Source organism: Primulina tabacum, chromosome 3 (genome assembly GCF_025594145.1).
Source record: "Primulina tabacum isolate GXHZ01 chromosome 3, ASM2559414v2, whole genome shotgun sequence".
In the NCBI taxonomy this organism is placed as follows: Eukaryota; Viridiplantae; Streptophyta; class Magnoliopsida; order Lamiales; family Gesneriaceae; genus Primulina; species Primulina tabacum.
Genome location: NC_134552.1, coordinates 15221519 through 15239478, shown reverse-complemented (window position 1 = coordinate 15239478; position 17960 = coordinate 15221519). Strand labels below are relative to the sequence as shown.

Below are 17960 nucleotides of genomic sequence, written 5' to 3'. Positions count from 1 at the left end.
AATATTCTATTTCAGTCACTCGTGAAAAAAGTAATATTTTTTATGCCAAAAATATTACTTACTACAAACCTCAGGATCTATGAATCACAAATACTTAAAAAGGGAACAACAAGTTTGTTGATAGGATGAAATAAGATATAGCCACATTCAGAAAGCTTAAAGAATGACACCATCCTGGACACATTTTATACAGATGACGCCATTACTAGTTTGTTACATCGACTGACATTTAGGGACCAGGGAAAACTATCCAAACTGACTAGTTCTTTTGTCAGCAATGTACAAAACTACTCGACGAGCAAATCTTACAACTACGGTTAATATACAGATCTAATCTTGACGTCTATGACAGTCATCTAACCATGCATTGCACTAATTCGGTAAATCAAAATGAAGCATGAATACTCCAAGTGGAGGACTGCAAATTTTGAATCAATCATACACTTACTGTTGCTAGAAGTTGAAGCTCCCCATTGTCATTGTTGAGATTCATGAGATCTGCAAGTTGACGTGAAACAAGATTAATCATTCAACAAGGAAAGTACGTAAGAATCTCAAGCCTGAGAAATATACAATTATAATGGGGTAGAGTTCATAATTTATGCTACACACTGCTATTTACACACCACGCATTCGTGTAGGACAGAACATACTATAGACGGTCGCAATGACCCAACTCAAATAAAACACGTGATCGTTGTGCATCACAAAGTGTAGCCCACAGCAAACAAACGGGCTAACTATTTTGTCGCCTTTTTCTCTCCTTTTTCCCTTCCTCCTTTCTTCATCTCCACAGCAAACAAACGGGCAAACTATTCCATGATTTGTGCAAATTATTCGGCAGAGATGTTAAACTCGAATGCATTGCATTAAATTAGGGACCTTTTAAAACATATAGGCCCATTAGATCACCAGACAAGTTACCATTGGACACGATAAAATAATTATATAAGACCGGGATTGGGTGTACTTTGAGTTCAAAGTAACATTAACAGGAATTGTGTGATATGTTGCGTCTCTTGCATGCCTGAAAAACACGTCTGATTTTCCACTCTTCACAATTCTATCATGGTGTTTTTGTCCTAAAACCATCATTTCCCCATACCAAAACCAATTTAGCCTATCAAGAGGATACATTCCAGAAAGAAACAGATAAAACTTGCCAAATAGCTTCCCGGTTTCTTTTGAAAAAGATAATATGATTGATTGATCAATAATGCATCCTTTTAACCAATCTCATAGAAAAACGGCAACGCAATTTGGATTTGTGATCTAGAATTGACTAGTTAGGAGCCAAAGGCATAAGTTCTATCTGGTGAAATCTGAAAGTGCAGGCATGGTGCCGATATTGAATGATCAATTACTGCTAAATCATATTTTGCATGGAATAAAAGATTTTGTTAGTTTAGTCCACATGGACGATGTATCATAATGAAAACAAGATGACATTTATGGTATTTGCCCGCTGCAGCCCATAACTTGCTAAGCATGAAAATGGTGGGAAAACTCCACTTGTTCACTGTTACGGACCTAAAGGTATTGGGCCAAAATCAGCGGCTAGTACTGAAGAGAATTTTAGAAGTCGTAGCTTGGGAAATGGGAAAAAGGAACTATAAAAAGAAAGGAGTTGGTTAGAGTTGGGGTTGTCGATTATTTTGTTTTCTCTTGTTAAACTAACTTTTTCTAGGGAATTGAAGGAAGTAAAATTCCTTGAACAGAGCCAACTCTGGGAAAATATAGCACATCATATATATTAAACTCTATTACGTTGATTTCCTTCTTATTTGCTTGTCTCCTTGTTTATTTCTTTGCTAAATCATTTCGGGGTCGTAACATTCACATAGGCACGTTGATGCTAATTAGTAAAAATTCTGACATGCTAAGGCACAACATAGACCACGCTTTGAGTTCTCAAAATCAAGAAACTAATGGAAACAATTTGTCTTCTAGCAGAAGATAAGCACCAAGTCAAAGAGAGTGACTTCTCACAGGATCTAAATAAGAAACTATTCTACCTCGGCTCACTACGTTGGCGACCGACCACTGTCAGATCCGGAAGAACTTTCGCCATCAGAGTCTGTAAAGCATAATATTCATAAGCAAGGTGCACTAGGCTTCCATAATAATTGTGAAAAAACTATTCTAAATTAACCATAACTGGTCGACAAATTTATTTAAGAAAGAAAAAAGGTAAATGTCAAAGAATACCACTGGATGAAGATCCTGAACTGGCACTAGAGCTACTTGCACCTTGATTTTTATCATTTCCTCCAAGCTCTTCTAGTTGAGCTGGAGGTGTGGCTACTTTCTTTTCATCTACTTGTCAATAAGATAAGAAATAAAATAACAATTGCACAATAATCAACTATATGTATACGAAATAATGTTTACACGGTAAATTTTTTACCTTTTCTACTTTCTTTTAGTGTTTCTGTAACAACGGAAGCAGGTATCTAGGAAAAAAGAGAAAAATAAATATTCATTAATAACATCCAAAATAAGATATGCTAACACTTGCAAGATACGAGTAAGTTACCTTTTCTTGGGTGTTTCGCTCTGGACCAACGATCGATTGAGTTAAAGATTCAGCCTGTCTCTTGTTTTTGCTCAAACTCTTCTTGTAATTGGTAATAAACCTATCAAGCTCCCAAAGTGTTTCAGTATCAACACAGTCTATGTCAACTTCGATCTCGTCGTCTTGCTGTGAAACCGAGGGATTCCTCTTCCTTATAATGTGAACAACATTCTCAAGCTTCTCAGAAGGTAGACCCTGCAAATTTATGCTAAGTTTTTGCTTTTCATCATATGTCATCTCCCTTTTATTCGGATCTTTTGCCTTAGGTTTCTTTGGAGTTGTAACCTTAACAGATTGAGCAGCGTTCACACGTTTTCGTTTAGGCTCAGCAGAATAGGTAATTGATTCTGATCTATCTAGAGTTCTTCTCTTATCGGGTGCTAGTTTTGACTGTTGAGAAACCTTTTGCGGGATAGGTGCAGGAGACCCCACATCAAAATCCACAGCAAGCTTCAACTCACGCATGTAATCCGCCTCTATGAGAACCCATTTGTCCTCAAACAACTGGGCCAACTGTTCAGCCATCACATAAACATCTTGTCCTTTTGGGTTATACTGTCATCGCATTTTGAAATGTAAGTCTTACATCCTCGGCAAATTCTACAGGAGACTTGTACCAACTCTGAGTTAGCCTGGTTTTCACGGTACCAAGGTCCATGGGTTTTTTTATAATTTCAAAATAGTCGTGCAAACCAAGGCCAGCTGCGTCAACCGGGGTATTAAACACCCAACCATGCTTGTGCTTCATCAATCTTTCTAACAGCGCATTACAACTTTTAAGTATTTGCTTCGGAAACTTTGCGGACACAGATTTGTGCCCCGTATCGCTAGTTCCTCCTTTCTTCCCACTAGACATCAATTTCTTGTTATTTTCTGGTGGAGGAAACCTATCCTTTGCGAGCAAGAACTCTGAATTTCTATACATTTGATTTGCCTTGGGCGTCCTCTTCTCTTTCTCTACACTCTCGCTTCCCCCTTTGCTATTCTCAATTACCGACACACTCAAGTGTTTCAACGGCTTGGACGTGCGAGTTGGTCCCACACCCTCCGTTACTTTATTTCCACCACTAATACCATAGACGCGTGTATCCTTTTCTCCCGTATTCGCCTCGATCTTCCTCATTAAACTCCGTATCATATCCCTTTCACCCTCCAGTTTTCTCCTCAGCTCAAGTGCCTCAGATTTCGACTTGATAGACAGACTTATCCAAACCCTATCTTCCTGCCTCAAAACCCCACCCTTCCCAGGCAACCCATCCCTATTCAGCCCCTGAAAAATTGTCTGATCCCGCATCGAAACTAGAGTTGCCTAATCTTTTCAGTGAATTCAACCCTTCAGGAACCACAGCTAGAGCTTTTGGCTGTTCTCTAGTTGAATTACTACTGGTTTTATTATTTTTCAACCCTTTAAACGACTTTCTCGAGTAAACCTTACGCTCACCCAACTTTTCCTCCTCTTTAGACCCTTCATCTCCCCCACTCAACATTTTGTCAAAATCCGCTTTCCCCAGAACACTATCAAATTCTTCAACTCAGCACGTATATCTCATACAGGCACACTTCATCTCTCTCCCAACTAAGTCGCTACGTACTAAATACACACGCAAGAAACAAGTAAGAACAATACAAAGAAATTAGGTCTGAAATCATACCTTGCAAAGAAATACAATCCTTGTCTGAAATCTAAATTTCCACTCTTATCTTTGGAGAGAGAAGTGAGGTGGTGGTGGTGGGATAGGAGGAGTTGAAAAGAAGTTCACGCGACAGGCTTTTTTTTAAGGGCTAGGATTGCGTCATTTTAGTTGTGAAGATAATTTTGACGATCGAGATTGATGTGCTGTTGGAGCTGTCATGGTTCTTACACTGAATAGTGATTTTTTCATCAGTTGCGCAGGGTGGCGCGTGTAAACAAATTGCCACTTTCCAGCCGTGGTTTCCGGTTTTGCTTCCACTGGACCGGGTTCATCTGTAAAAGGTTTTACTGGATTTTTCTTCACTTACCCCAAGATATTGGGATCGGATTATTCGGATTTTGATATGATCCGATCTTGTGCATAGTTCGGTTCCGAACGGATCACTATGGCCATTTCGAGCTTAGAGTTTGTCCAAATTTTACTCGGATTTTGATTGTCAGGATCCTCCAACTAAAAATTACTTACCAGAATCTGATTTTGGAATTATCGCTCTCTCGCAACTAAAAAAATAAACATAAAAATTATTATATAACGATCTCAGGAGTCAATTTTATTGGTATAATTCATGATAAAAATTAACAATATAAATATGGTTGACTCGTTTCACCAATAAAAATAGGTGAATCTTTCTCAACAAAAACATATTAAAAAAATAAATAAAATCTTGCATACATGTAATTAATTAAAGCCATAAAAGGTTGTAAAGTGTGGATTACTTCAGATCCTTCACGTGCTACCAATTAAGTCCTACCCCCAACACTCTTGAGCGAAGAATGTCTAAAGGGTTTTTAGGGTTGAAATAATATATATTTTTTGTAAATAAGAAGAAATTTTGTTTATATAATTACAAACTCGACCAAGAATAATGGGATTTTGTTTTAACCGTTGTGTTGATAGATAAGGACAACAAACAAATTGAATTAAGTCAAATATTAGTCATTTTTTATAGTTCAACTCAATTCAACATTAAATTTTGACTTCAGTCAAATGATTATATTTTATAAAATATTAACAACAATATTAAAAATTGCAACTTAGCAAGATATTTAGTTATTCATAATATAATATAAAACGAAAAGTCGGTCGTAAAAAAAATGGAAAATGTTGAAGGCAAAAACTTGTGTGAGACGATCTTACGAGTCGTATTTTGTGAGACGGATGTCTTATTTGGATTATCCATAAAAAAATATTACTGTTTATGTTAATAGTATTACTTTTTATTGTGAATATCGGTAGGGTTGACCGTCTCACAGATAAAAAATTCATGAGATCGTCTCATAAGAGACCTACTCAATATTGGGTGTACACTTAAAAGGATATACTCCAACAACAAGACCTCCCATGTTAGTTTGTTTCTTGCATCCTTCAAGAAAGCTAACGCCATATCAGGGCACTCGGAAGGATAGGCATCCCCGGAATCGGTTGCTCAGCTTCTTTCAGATGCCCATGTTTGGCCAGTAGATCGACATTCAGGAGATAGTGATCCATTTCTGGTTCAACACCATACTTCGATTTCATTTCGTTAAAAAATGCCATCCCTTCTTTCACAAATCTAACGTGTCTACAAGCTGAGAAGACAGCGAGAGAAGCAACCTTGTTGGGCTTGAAACCGTTTCTCTCCATGTCTTCGAATCTTTCTAATGCTTCATTTGTGTGACCATGCTGTGCAAGATATAAGAGCTGTCCAAGAAATGATGTTCCTCTCCACCATATCGTTAAAGATCATAACGAAGCTCTCGAGGCTCCCACATTTCCCATACATATTGACCATGACGTTGCAGAGAAATGTGTCACATATTGTAAAATCAGTCTTCATGATATATAAGGCCATGCAGAGAACTGCCAAGAACAATGTTGCACAATTTGGTGCAAACATTGAAGAGGCTAACGTAAGTGTAGTTGTCAGGAAAGACTTGGGAATTACGCATATGGTGAAAAAGTTCAAAAGCCTCTTTATAATCTCCATTCCTGGAACAAGAAGCGATCAAAGTATTCCAAGACATGGTGTCAGGATCCTGCATTATAGCATATAACTCTTGAGTTTTATCATACTGGCCAGTTCGGTTGTAAATCCATGTAATTGCATTTGATGAAGTAACAGGAAGTGTAGTGTTGTCATGCTCAAAAAAAGTTAAAGGCATCAGATACCAGACCATTCTTGGCATATAAGCTGATTAGAGAGGCTTAATGCATGATCATCACCGGCCGAGTGAAGTTGAAGCAGCTCTAACGGCGATAATGATTTAACAATGATAGAAAACGACGACTCATTAGGGCGATGGCCAGTATGAATCATTTCTCGAAGCAGCCTAACCGCGACAAAAGAACCTCTGTTATAATATCCCAGGATAAGTGAGTTCCACGAAACCAAATTCTTCTCCTTTATTCCATCAAAACAAATGTGTGCCTCTTCCAATTTATCACATTTGGCGTAAAAATCAACCAAAGAAGTACCAGCATACACGCTAGATACAAATCTTCTCTCTATCATCTTGGCATGGATGAATTCCCCGAATGAAGTAGCCTGCAGTCTTAAACATGGCCTAACAACATTCACAAAAGTCGTCTCATTCGGCAATAATCCAGTAGTGCACATTTCAATGAAGATATCCAGTGCTTTGCTCGGTCCACCACAAAACTTTCCATTGCCCCAATTATAGTACTGTTCCAGGAAACAATATCCCTAACAGAAGCCTCCTCAAACATTTCTCTGCCAAGCACGTGTCGGCACACTTTGCATACATACTAATCAGATAATTAGAAACAGAAACAACAGTATTGAATCCATGCTTCATCACGATCCCATGTATTAGCTGTCTCATGTCCATGTCACCATCTTGAAAACAAGATAAAACATTGACGAAAGTGTTCGGAGACAATTCCATCTGACTCCTCATCATCTCAGATAACATAAACATGCAATATTCAGAGAAACCCATCTGTCCAAATACAGATATCATATTATTCCAGATCACTAAGTTCTTTGAGGCATGAATTCAAATATAGCAATAGCTTCATGTAGAGATTCATTCCTCCCATACATTCCCAGTAACGATGTTCCAGAAAAAGGTTCATCACAAAGTAACCCAGTCTTCTCCTGCAACTGCATCCCTTCCAAGACATCCAACGAATGACACGATAATATATAAACCGCCAAATGTGAATTGTGTAGACTTTAGATCACATTTTCCATTGGCATTGGACCCAGTGTAATGGCGTGAGCTTGTAGAGATTTTGCTTCCAGGAAACGGATTTTTTCTGGGTTTTGGAGGAGATGTATAGCATTTTGGCGTCCGATGGTTCGACTGTTGGGTTGTCCCGGAAACCAAATCTAAAACGCAGCGGAAATTAAAATATTTTCAGATCTACAATCTTCCGGGGACGATCGATTGCCTTTGATTCATATTTTAGTGATACGTGTAAATTAAATTAAATACACAAATAGAGATTACCACACGACCTAGATCGTGGTGACGACAATCTTGTCCAAATCAGACCGCACGGTTTGACTTTGCCGCTACCACGAACCGCCAAAATCCGGTACACCAACTATATGAATCTACCTCAAAATAGTTGGCACTAGTCAACTATCTGATTTTCTCCGAACAAATTAAGAAGCCCGAAATATGAATAAAAGTTTTTAGTAAAAATAGCCGAGAACCAAAAGATAAAAGATAACTCTTTTAGAGAACTATTCTCTGCTATTATATATTCTCGGTTACTCCAATTTTTCCACAAACATTATTATTACAAGTGACCCTATCAATTCAATGCATTCACGTTCTTGTGCATTTCCTCATAAATGCATGTCTCCTTTTATTTATTTATTTATTTTTTTTAATTAAAAAAATATATATAATATATTTACATATATATATATATATATATTAACATGTATGTGTCGACATATGTGTCTATATATATTTATAATATTATTTTGAATATTTGAATATAAATTTGATATCATATATCACATCAAATATTCAACAAATGCAATATTTAAAAATAATAATAATTTTTATTCGATTTTTCGTGCTATCTTATAATCACTATTATAAGACTTGAAATTTAATCATATTAAATTTCTGATTATTAAATTCAACTCTTTGAATTTAATTATTAAACTCAACTCCTTGAATTTAATAATTATATTCGGGTAGATAACAATCAGTATTTGTGTGACCCTCAATGGTTCAGGGATACAGCTAGTTGTGGGTTCACAACTTCTTTGTGATTCAGAACAACATTTGTTCTTATTCGAGCTTACCCTAATTAGCTCCATTCTTTTCATCAACCCTTTGATCAAGAATGTCAGAACTCAATTCTGATTGCACCCATCGGATCATGGTAAGAGCGTCTAGTAGCATCGCCCCATGATCCTCTAGGTATCACTGATAGTGCCTGCAAGAACCTTATGCTATGGTTAATGTACAGTACGGTCCCTTCAACCAAGTATATCTCGATCGAATCTACAACCATTGGTATATCGAGAGTTGCTAATTAATTCGATAACAATGTATAATAATGGCATCTGATATGCAACTAGAGAACCACCTTCCCTAAAGAACATTTCATGCTCTGGCCAGAGACTTCTTGCACTATTAATTCATCAGATCACATAGGATATCTTCACCCGTAGGTGAGCGGTGAATTCCCGACTACAATATATTGGCTCCTACGTATTTCGAAACTACACCCAACCTCGCCACCTTATGACCCTTAGTGGAATCGGTAAACGAGTCAAAGTGCAGGCTAGTACGCAGAGCCTCCATGTTGTCCCGGGTCAAAGGACTAATGGTGTACAACTATAACCACGGACTATTCCACTCGATAAATGAAAACCACTTGGAAAGTACGAGGGAGGGTTGTTCCGTCCATCATCATATGATCACCCATCTGTATGAATGGACCTCTCCATGCCCTTGTCAATGAAACATGACGTTTTCATCACATATGCTAGTCTCAAGCTCGAGCGACCTTTATCCTTATTTTAGGCGGCTGAATCGACTAGGAACCAATTTAGAATATACAGTACACTTCCTAATGAGTTTCATGATCTTACGTTGAAAGGCAGACCTCATGGTACTTATTGTATATTCAATGACTTTATCTATGCAGCTTGCATGGGTATACAGATAAAGTAAATGTCATAATATGATCATAAAATATTATTCAAATAAAGATTGTTTTACATTAGAGTCAATAAAACCCTAGCCACAAGTTGGCTTGCCGGACACCTACTCTAACATCGACCATTTTAGCTGACAGAAAAGTGAAGCTTTTGGGGGTGGCTAAAATCTATGGACAAATGATGATTTCTCACGGTTTGTAAGATGTTTCGGGAAATCATCAAACAGATATATGTGCTAGAGAAAGTACATACATTCGGCTCCAGCAAGAAAATTAAAAGCAATCCTTTCAACTTATTCTGTGCTAGAGATTCAAACCTCTACATCGTGTTAATGTTTCATCTTTTTTTTTTACCTGCTGCATTTATTCTACATCCTTTCTTCATCTTGTTGCATGTTTTCATAAATTCCTATTTTTTTATTATATTCATAATACGTGTAATCAAAATTACATTTTTTATATAAACGTAATTAATAATAGAGTAGGTCTCTTGTTTGTGAGACGGGTCAAGACTACCGATTTTCATAATGAAAAGTAATACTCTTAGTATAAAAAGTAATATTTTTTTCATAAATGACTCAAATAAGAGATCTGTCTCACAAAATACGACCCGTGAGACCGTCTCACACAATTTTTTGTCTTAATAATATTAATATTAACAACCTATCAACTAAGCCAAACTTTTATTTTGTGTATATACATGTGTTGCGTATGTGTACAATATTTTTTTAACTAATTTGATTTTTTATTCAAATAAGAGTAATATCATAGTTGTAGATAGCAAAAAAGATTTATACGGTCATTTGAATTGATTATATTTATAATATCATATTTGAGTCACTCATAAAAATATTACTTTTTATGTAAAAAATATTGCTTTTATTGTAAATATTAACAGAATTGACTCGTTTCACGAATAAAGATCTGTGATAGATATTCCCACAAGAAATCTAACTTTTTAAAAATTATCGGGGGCATGGGGGCTTCTTTTCACCAACGCATATCAGGGGAGCCTACCAGAATGAGGATGAAGCCGGTTACAAATTGGTTGTCTTTTCGAATTCATAAGTTTGAACCAATCCTCACATAAAAAGACTGTTCAAAGCCTCTTTCACCGGTCTGTTTACGTTTTCATTCTCCCTCCCCATCATCTATGCTGAAGCCTTTTCTCATAGTAGCGCCGGCCAGAAGTACATCAAGAGTGATCTAATGAGAAACTTAGTTTAGAATTAAAGCTTAATGCGACGGATGTTAACGGTCTTTCGGTCTTTCTTGAAATAGTCGATTTTTATTGCTCAGTCGCCGTGAAAGTTTGATACCATTTCATAATTCCTTATGTGATGTTGAGGGACTACTCTTATTTGAAATGTTGAAATATAAAATAAAAAAGAGTACGTCTCTTGTGAGACGGTCTCACGAATATTTATCTATGAGACGGGTCAAACCTACTGATTTTCACAATAAAAAGTAATACACTTAGCATAAAAAGTAATATTTTTCATGGATATATGACTCAAATAAAAGATCTGTCTCACAAAATACAATTCGTGAGACCGTCTCACACAAGTTTTTGCCAATAAAAAAACAAAAACAAAAAACAAAAGTAACAAATTTTGGTCACTATACACGCCAAACAAGTAGCAACTTTTCATAGTGATACTCACGGGAAATTTAGGGTCCGATCCACGCAAGCGTCACTAATCCAGACACGGGCTTCAAAATTACCCTGGGCCTGAAATCACAAATAAGACCGTTAGGAGGGGGCCAGGAGAGTATCCTGGCGTAGCCCCTCCGACGCTCAAGTCAAAGACTGAGGATATATGGGGGGAGCAGCTAAGGGCGCCGCTGAAAATAATATAATGAATCCAATAATCATACGCTCCAACCTGGTATTTATAGGAGAATACATGGGCCCTTGATGGGCTTGTCTTTCGTTTGGGCTAGGGATGGGCCAAGGGTAATGGGCCCATCCATGGGGTATCACCAGTCTCCCCCTCCCGAGTCGAACTGAATCGTAGGTTCAAAGTTCGATTAGATGTGCTGTCCTCGGGTCACCGCCCCATTCAAGCTCGCCCAGCCCCACGCATCCAAGCGCCCAGCCCCGTGCGCCGCGCTTCGCCATCCTCCCGCTCGCCCTGCCGAGCTAGCCCAGCCGAGCCAGCTCGCCGAGAGCCTGCCTGCCCGCCACTCGCTTGCCCTCGCGCCACAGGCTCGCCCTCAAGCCCTCGGCCACGCCTTCGCCTCGTCCAATACGTTGAGAAATTGATATATTCCCTTGCGAATGGTCGATCCCCGTAATTTTCGCAGCGGCAAACATCTTTCGTTATCGACAAACCAAATAAATTTTTTTTTCCCAAACTCTGCTCCTCTACTAGGCGATGCCTCAGTAGGAAAAATAAAATTTAATTTCTCCCAAACTCTGCTCCTCTGCTAGGCGATGCCTTAGCAGGAAAATAAAAATTCACCACCTTCATCCTCTAACTCCTCTTCTAAGCCGGGCCTTAGCAGGAAAATAAAAATTCAACACCTCCACACTCTAACTCCTCTGCTGAGCCGGGCCTTAGCAGGAAAATAAAAATTCACCACCTTCATCCTCTAACTCCTCTGCTAAGCCGGGCCTTAGCAGGAAAATAAAAATTCAACACCTCCACACTCTAACTCCTCTGCTAAGCCAGGCCTTAGCAGGAAAATAAAAATTCAACACCTCCACACTCTAACTCCTCTGCTAAGCCGGGCCTTAGCAGGAAAATAAAAATTCAACACCTCCACACTCTAACTCCTCTGCTAAGACGGGCCTTAGCAGGAAAATAAAAATTCACTACCTTCAGCCTCTAACTCCTCTGCTAAGCCGGGCCTTAGCAGAAAAATAAAAATTCAACACCTCCACACTCTAACTCCTCTGCTAAGCCGGGCCTTAGCAGGAAAATAAAAATTCAACACCTCCACACTCTAACTCCTCTGCTAAGCCGGGCCTTAGCAGGAAAATAAAAATTCACCACCTTCATCCTCTAACTCCTCTGCTAAGCCGGGCCTTAGCAGGAAAATAAAAATTCAACACCTCCACACTCTAACTCCTCTGCTAAGCCGGGCCTTAGCAGGAAAATAAAAATTCACCACCTTCATCCTCTAACTCCTCTGCTAAGCCGAGCCTTAGCAGGAAAATAAAAATTCAACACCTCCACTCTCTAACTCCTCTGCTAAGCCGGGCCTTAGCAGGAAAATAAAAACTCACCACCCCCGCCCTCTAACTCCTCTACTAGGCGATGTCCTAGCAGGAGAATAAAAATTCTCTTCTACCCCAACTCTGCTCCTCTGCTAGGCGATGCCTTAGCAGGAAAATAAAATCTTTCTTCCACCCCAACTCTGCTCCTCTGCTAGGCGATGCATTAGCAGGAAAATAAAATCTTTCTTCCACCCCAACTCTGCTCCTCTGCTAGGCGATGCCTTAACAGGAAAAGAAAATTTATTTCATCCTCACAATACAACAACATCCATGAACTTAATATAAGAACTTGGTTTTATTGAATTCCAACTGATTACATGGGAAAATGCAAAGATGAAATACATCAACAATAAATTCAAGAGTAATATTTTCTGAGGTGGTAAGCACTTCAGGGTCTCTTTGAAGCCTTGTCCTGCGCTTTCTCCAACTTTTATGCTCCTTTTATACCTCCCTGGGACAAAGTCACTCACTTCCTCCTCTCTTAATCATGTGAACCTCTACACGCGCTCTTTTCCCCTCCTCCCTCACTACCCCCCCATAACATCGACGCGCAGCATTTTGGTCCCCGCACAAGACTCCAACTCCTTTTTCCCCAGGAAACTTAAGCTTCTGATGATAAGTGGAAGCTACGGCTCTGAAATCCTTCAGGGATGGTCGCCCTATGATTCCATTATATGCTGATGGGGTATCTACCACAGTGAAGACTATCATCTTTGTTACTCGCCGAGGATCAGTCCCCAAGGATAGGGGAAGAACAATCTGACCCAAAGGCGGGATGGCGTGTCCTGCAAACCCATACAGCGGGGTGGATACCGGCTCAAACTCAAATTCTCCCATCTTCATTTGATCCAACGTGCTCTTGAACAAGACATTCACGGAGCTTCCATTATCAATAAATATTCTCGCCACATCATAATTGGCAATGGTGGCCGTCACCACCAAGGCATCGTTATGTGGAGTCACAACGCCTCGGAGGTCTTCCGGCCCAAAGCTGATGACGGGGTCTTGTGGTAAGTCTGCACCCCTAGATATCTCAAAGTTCTTCAACCTTCTCCCATGTGCCTTCCGAGCTCTCCCAGAGTCTCCATCAGTAGCACCCCCCGAGATCATATGAATCATTCCTCTCGTAGGGTGGTTATCCTCATTCATTCCCCTCCTCGGTTTCACGAGCTCCTGAGGGACATCTTGACATCCACCTTCCCCTCTCTGCTCACCCATCCTCTGATTTATCCATGGAGGGCCTTGACCACGCCTAGGGGGCGAGCGAGACCTTTGTCGACTCCTTAATGAGGATCCTTCTCGTCTATCCCGTGAAGGCAATCTAGCACTGCACCCAACCCTTCGCGACTTCTCCCACCTCCCCGCGGGCTCCCTCACCTCCATCACCTCGTCCCGACTCCTATCTAGGGGAACATGGGATGAGAATTGTCTTCTACTACTAGTTCTGTCTTCCTCTCTTTCCCCTGCACCCCTCTTCTTTCCACCTCTCTCGGCTCCCTCCACCCTACTTCCTCCGGGCCGGTTTTCCATCCTCCTGTATCGTTGAGCATCCTCCAAGTTTACATATTTCTCAGCTCGAGCCAACAAATCATCATAGCTCGACGGAGGCTTCTTGACCAACGACGTAAAAAACTCTCCTCCCCTTAGTCCTTGTGTAAAGGCACTTATCATGATGTCAGGGGTAGCCGCTGGTATTTCTAGCGCTGCAGTGTTGAAGCGCTGGACAAACTCCCGCAAAGTTTCAGCCTCTTGCTGTTTCATCACAAACAGACTCAAATAGTTCTTTTGATGCCTCTTGCTGCTGGCAAATCGGTGCAAGAAGGCTGCAGAGAAATCCTCGAACGATTGTATGGAGTTGGGCTGCAGGGTATTAAACCATTGCTGGGCTGACCTCACCAACGTGCCCAGAAACACCCTGCACCTGACTCCGTCCGAGTATTGGTGTAACAGAGCCGCATTCTCAAATCTCCCCAAGTGTTCCTCAGGGTCTGTATGTCCGTCATACTCTCCAACGTTTGATTGTCGGAAATTCGGAGGAAGCCCTTCCTCCAAGATGGCTAGTGAAAAAGGGCTTCCTCTCTTAGGTACCGGCGCCCTGCTTCCCACCTGCTCCCTCAACCTCCTTATCTCTTTCCACATCTCTCCCATCTCACTAATCTCCCCACTCTGGAGGGGTTGCGTCTCTTCAACCCTGCTATGATGGACCTCAATATTTTCCTCCCGCTCCTGATGGGCGGCCTGTTCCTCTACAAACATAGACTCTTGATTCCTTTTCATGGCCTCATCCACTGTTCGGGTGATAAATTGGCCCAACTGTTCCAGGGTCAAGTTTCCCACATTCTCATTGGGACGGGTTTGCTCGACCCTCGTCTCGTGGATGGGCTGCTCAGTTCTGGCCTCTTGACGAGGTTGTTCATGTCTCGTCTCAAGATGCGGTTGTTCCTGTCCCACCTCAGCGCGAGATGGTTCAGGTCCCCTCCGAGGACGCGATGATGCTGAGGTGGCTCTTCCACTCCCTCGCTTCCCTACCATCTCTACGTCTCAACTCAGATATTCCCACAGACGGCGCCAAGCGATACTCACGGGAAATTTAGGGTCCGATCCACGCAAGCGTCACTAATCCAGACACGGGCTTCAAAATTACCCTGGGCCTGAAATCACAAATAAGACCGTTAGGAGGGGGCCAGGAGAGTATCCTGGCGTAGCCCCTCCGACGCTCAAGTCAGAGACTGAGGATATATGGGGGGAGCAGCTAAGGGCGCTGCTGAAAACAATATAATGAATCCAATAATCATACGCTCCAACCTGGTATTTATAGGAGAATACATGGGCCCTTGATGGGCTTGTCTTCCGTTTGGGCTAGGGATGGGCCAAGGGTAATGGGCCCATCCATGGGGTATCACATAAAATAAGATATCGGGTTGAAGACTCGATTATAAGAAACCTGGAACTCAACCATAACAAAAAAATGTGGCTTGGATAAATTAATTTACGCTGGCCAGGTCATCTTCCAACTAGGAACTCATGCGTAACAGAATCATTCTAATTTAATTATGATAAAGTCAAAGATTCTGTGATTATTAGATAATTATGAAGTGGAATACTTAGTCATAATATGATCTTAAGTAGTAAACCATCATTAAAAGTGCTAATCCTTTTGTAGCAAATGAGTCACTATGAAGTTTAAAGAGATTTTAGGATAATGTTGTGTAATATCAAATGCTTCTAGCTTTGTATGGTTAAAAAGAAAATGTGCACGGATTAATATATTTTATAGCTTTATATATTATATGATAATAATACTTTGATTATCTCTGACTTTTCTATGTTATCTAGTTAAATTTTATATGTTTTAAGAAATAAAAATGCATTATATCTTTTTTCTTTATCAATTTGTTTTTGATTTCTTTTAACATTCCCTATAAAATCATGTACTCAAATATAGTGTAAAAAGTTTATTCAACCCGCTCAATACTTAAAGTGAAAAGTAATATAGTCAGGTTGGATATCTATCTCATAAAATTGATACGTAAAATCATTTCACGGGAGTTTTTGTGTTCATACAATCATATTTGGCCTATTAAAATTGATGGTGTTTTATGTATTTACTCGGGAGTTTTGAAATGTTATTTTATTATTACTATAAACAAAAAAAATGTATTTTTGTCGTAAATAGTCAAAAAAAATGTTTTTAAATTGTTGAAATTGAATTATATAATATTAACACATAATATTTTTTGAGTAGGTCTCTTGTGAGACAGTCTCACGAATATTTATCTGTGAGACGGGTCAACCCTACCGATATTCACAATAAAAAGTAATATTCTTAGCATAAAAAATAATATTTTTTCATGGATAACCCAAATAAGAGATTCATCTCACAAACTACGACCCGTGATACCGTCTCACACAAGTTTTTTCCATATTTTTTTATGTTGCTCGTTTATTTATAAATTAATAAATCGAAAAACCAAATCACAAATAAAATTGTGTTTTCTAACATCCCATTATATTTTTAAGATGGAAATTTGAAGGCCAAATTATATTTCATCCAAAATCTTACAAACTAGAGTTTCCACTCGAATTATGCACGGAAATGGGAATCGATAAAAAGCTAAAATTATCACGAAGAATTGATAATTTATGCAATTCAAAGATAAATTTACAACTTCAATGCATACATTAAATTTAATTTTCCATCCGCGAGACGGTTTGCTTCATTTCTTTGATTTATTCAAACTTTCAATGCATTGGGACGTTGATGAAGTGATGCTGAGGATCAGGACCTCCGGGACTAGCCCGCCTTGGCTTGTATCGACCATTTACGTAGCCGTCGCCTGCATCAATATCATGGTACTTCTCGAGAATCATCTTTCTTCGAAACATAGCTCGAAAAGATTCCGAAACAATCATACTCTTACTGTTAATAATCCTAGCTTCCGATCGACCCCTCGTTATCGTCGATATCAATATAAAGCACATGAAGAACTTCAAGCTCATGTGGCACATTGTATTCTTGGTATATACTTGATGATTCAAGGCATGGGTATAAATAGAGAGGTATCCCACAAAGCAAACAAATGAAGCTAGGGCAACCTAGTACCCTTTTGCTTGTGATGACTGTATTTTTTTCTCCTGAGTTTTTGGTTTTTTATGTTGGCAAAAGTGAATGTCTAGTCATGAATTTTGGCCTACTTAAACTAATATATGTGATGTTGAGAGACTGAAAAGACACATAGTACTTTGACTGAGATTAAGCTTATTGTTTGTCTGACCAATTCCCCCGTTTCTACCCATCAAAGGGTCACTATCTTGATCATTAAAACCCTCCTTTTTTGGCTAAATTAGTACTTTCGATTTTACTCCAGCCGACAAAAATCCGCAAATCCATCGATGACTTGTATCTCATATGAAATCAAGATTCAAAATATGATAAGATGAAATATTGTGTCTTGAGGTCCAATTGTAAAAAAAAAAAAAAACAGAAATCCTTTTCTTGCTATTTAATTTAGTTGTGTAGTTTCTTTTGATGGTATCGAACTTTAGTTATTATTTCGAAATTTATAGTTGTTTGCAATAATTTCGTACCAAAGTTGTATAAGAATCACCTCAAACTCTATTATGAGATCATATAGGATTCCCATTCTTTTAGTTTTCTTATTATTATATTTCTCAGAATGAATTTTTTTCTTTATAAATGGAGATTGATTCATGGTTTCTGAATTAATTTTTATTTGATGTGAGAACTCACAGCCGTTACTCTTTGGTGTGCACTGGATAAACCTCCGGATTAACGCAATACATTGCAAATCATGCTAATCAAGTAAACCGAACGTCA

The 17960-nt window shown here is 39.2% G+C and overlaps 2 pseudogenes; both read right to left on the bottom strand.

Moving 5' to 3' along the window:
- Window positions 1-114: 114 nt before the first annotated feature.
- On the bottom strand, window positions 115-4556 carry LOC142540733 (transcription factor GTE4-like; annotated as a pseudogene).
- A 999-nt stretch (window positions 4557-5555) lies between these two features.
- LOC142538480 (pentatricopeptide repeat-containing protein At3g58590-like) lies at window positions 5556-14878 on the bottom strand (annotated as a pseudogene).
- Window positions 14879-17960: the final 3082 nt, after the last annotated feature.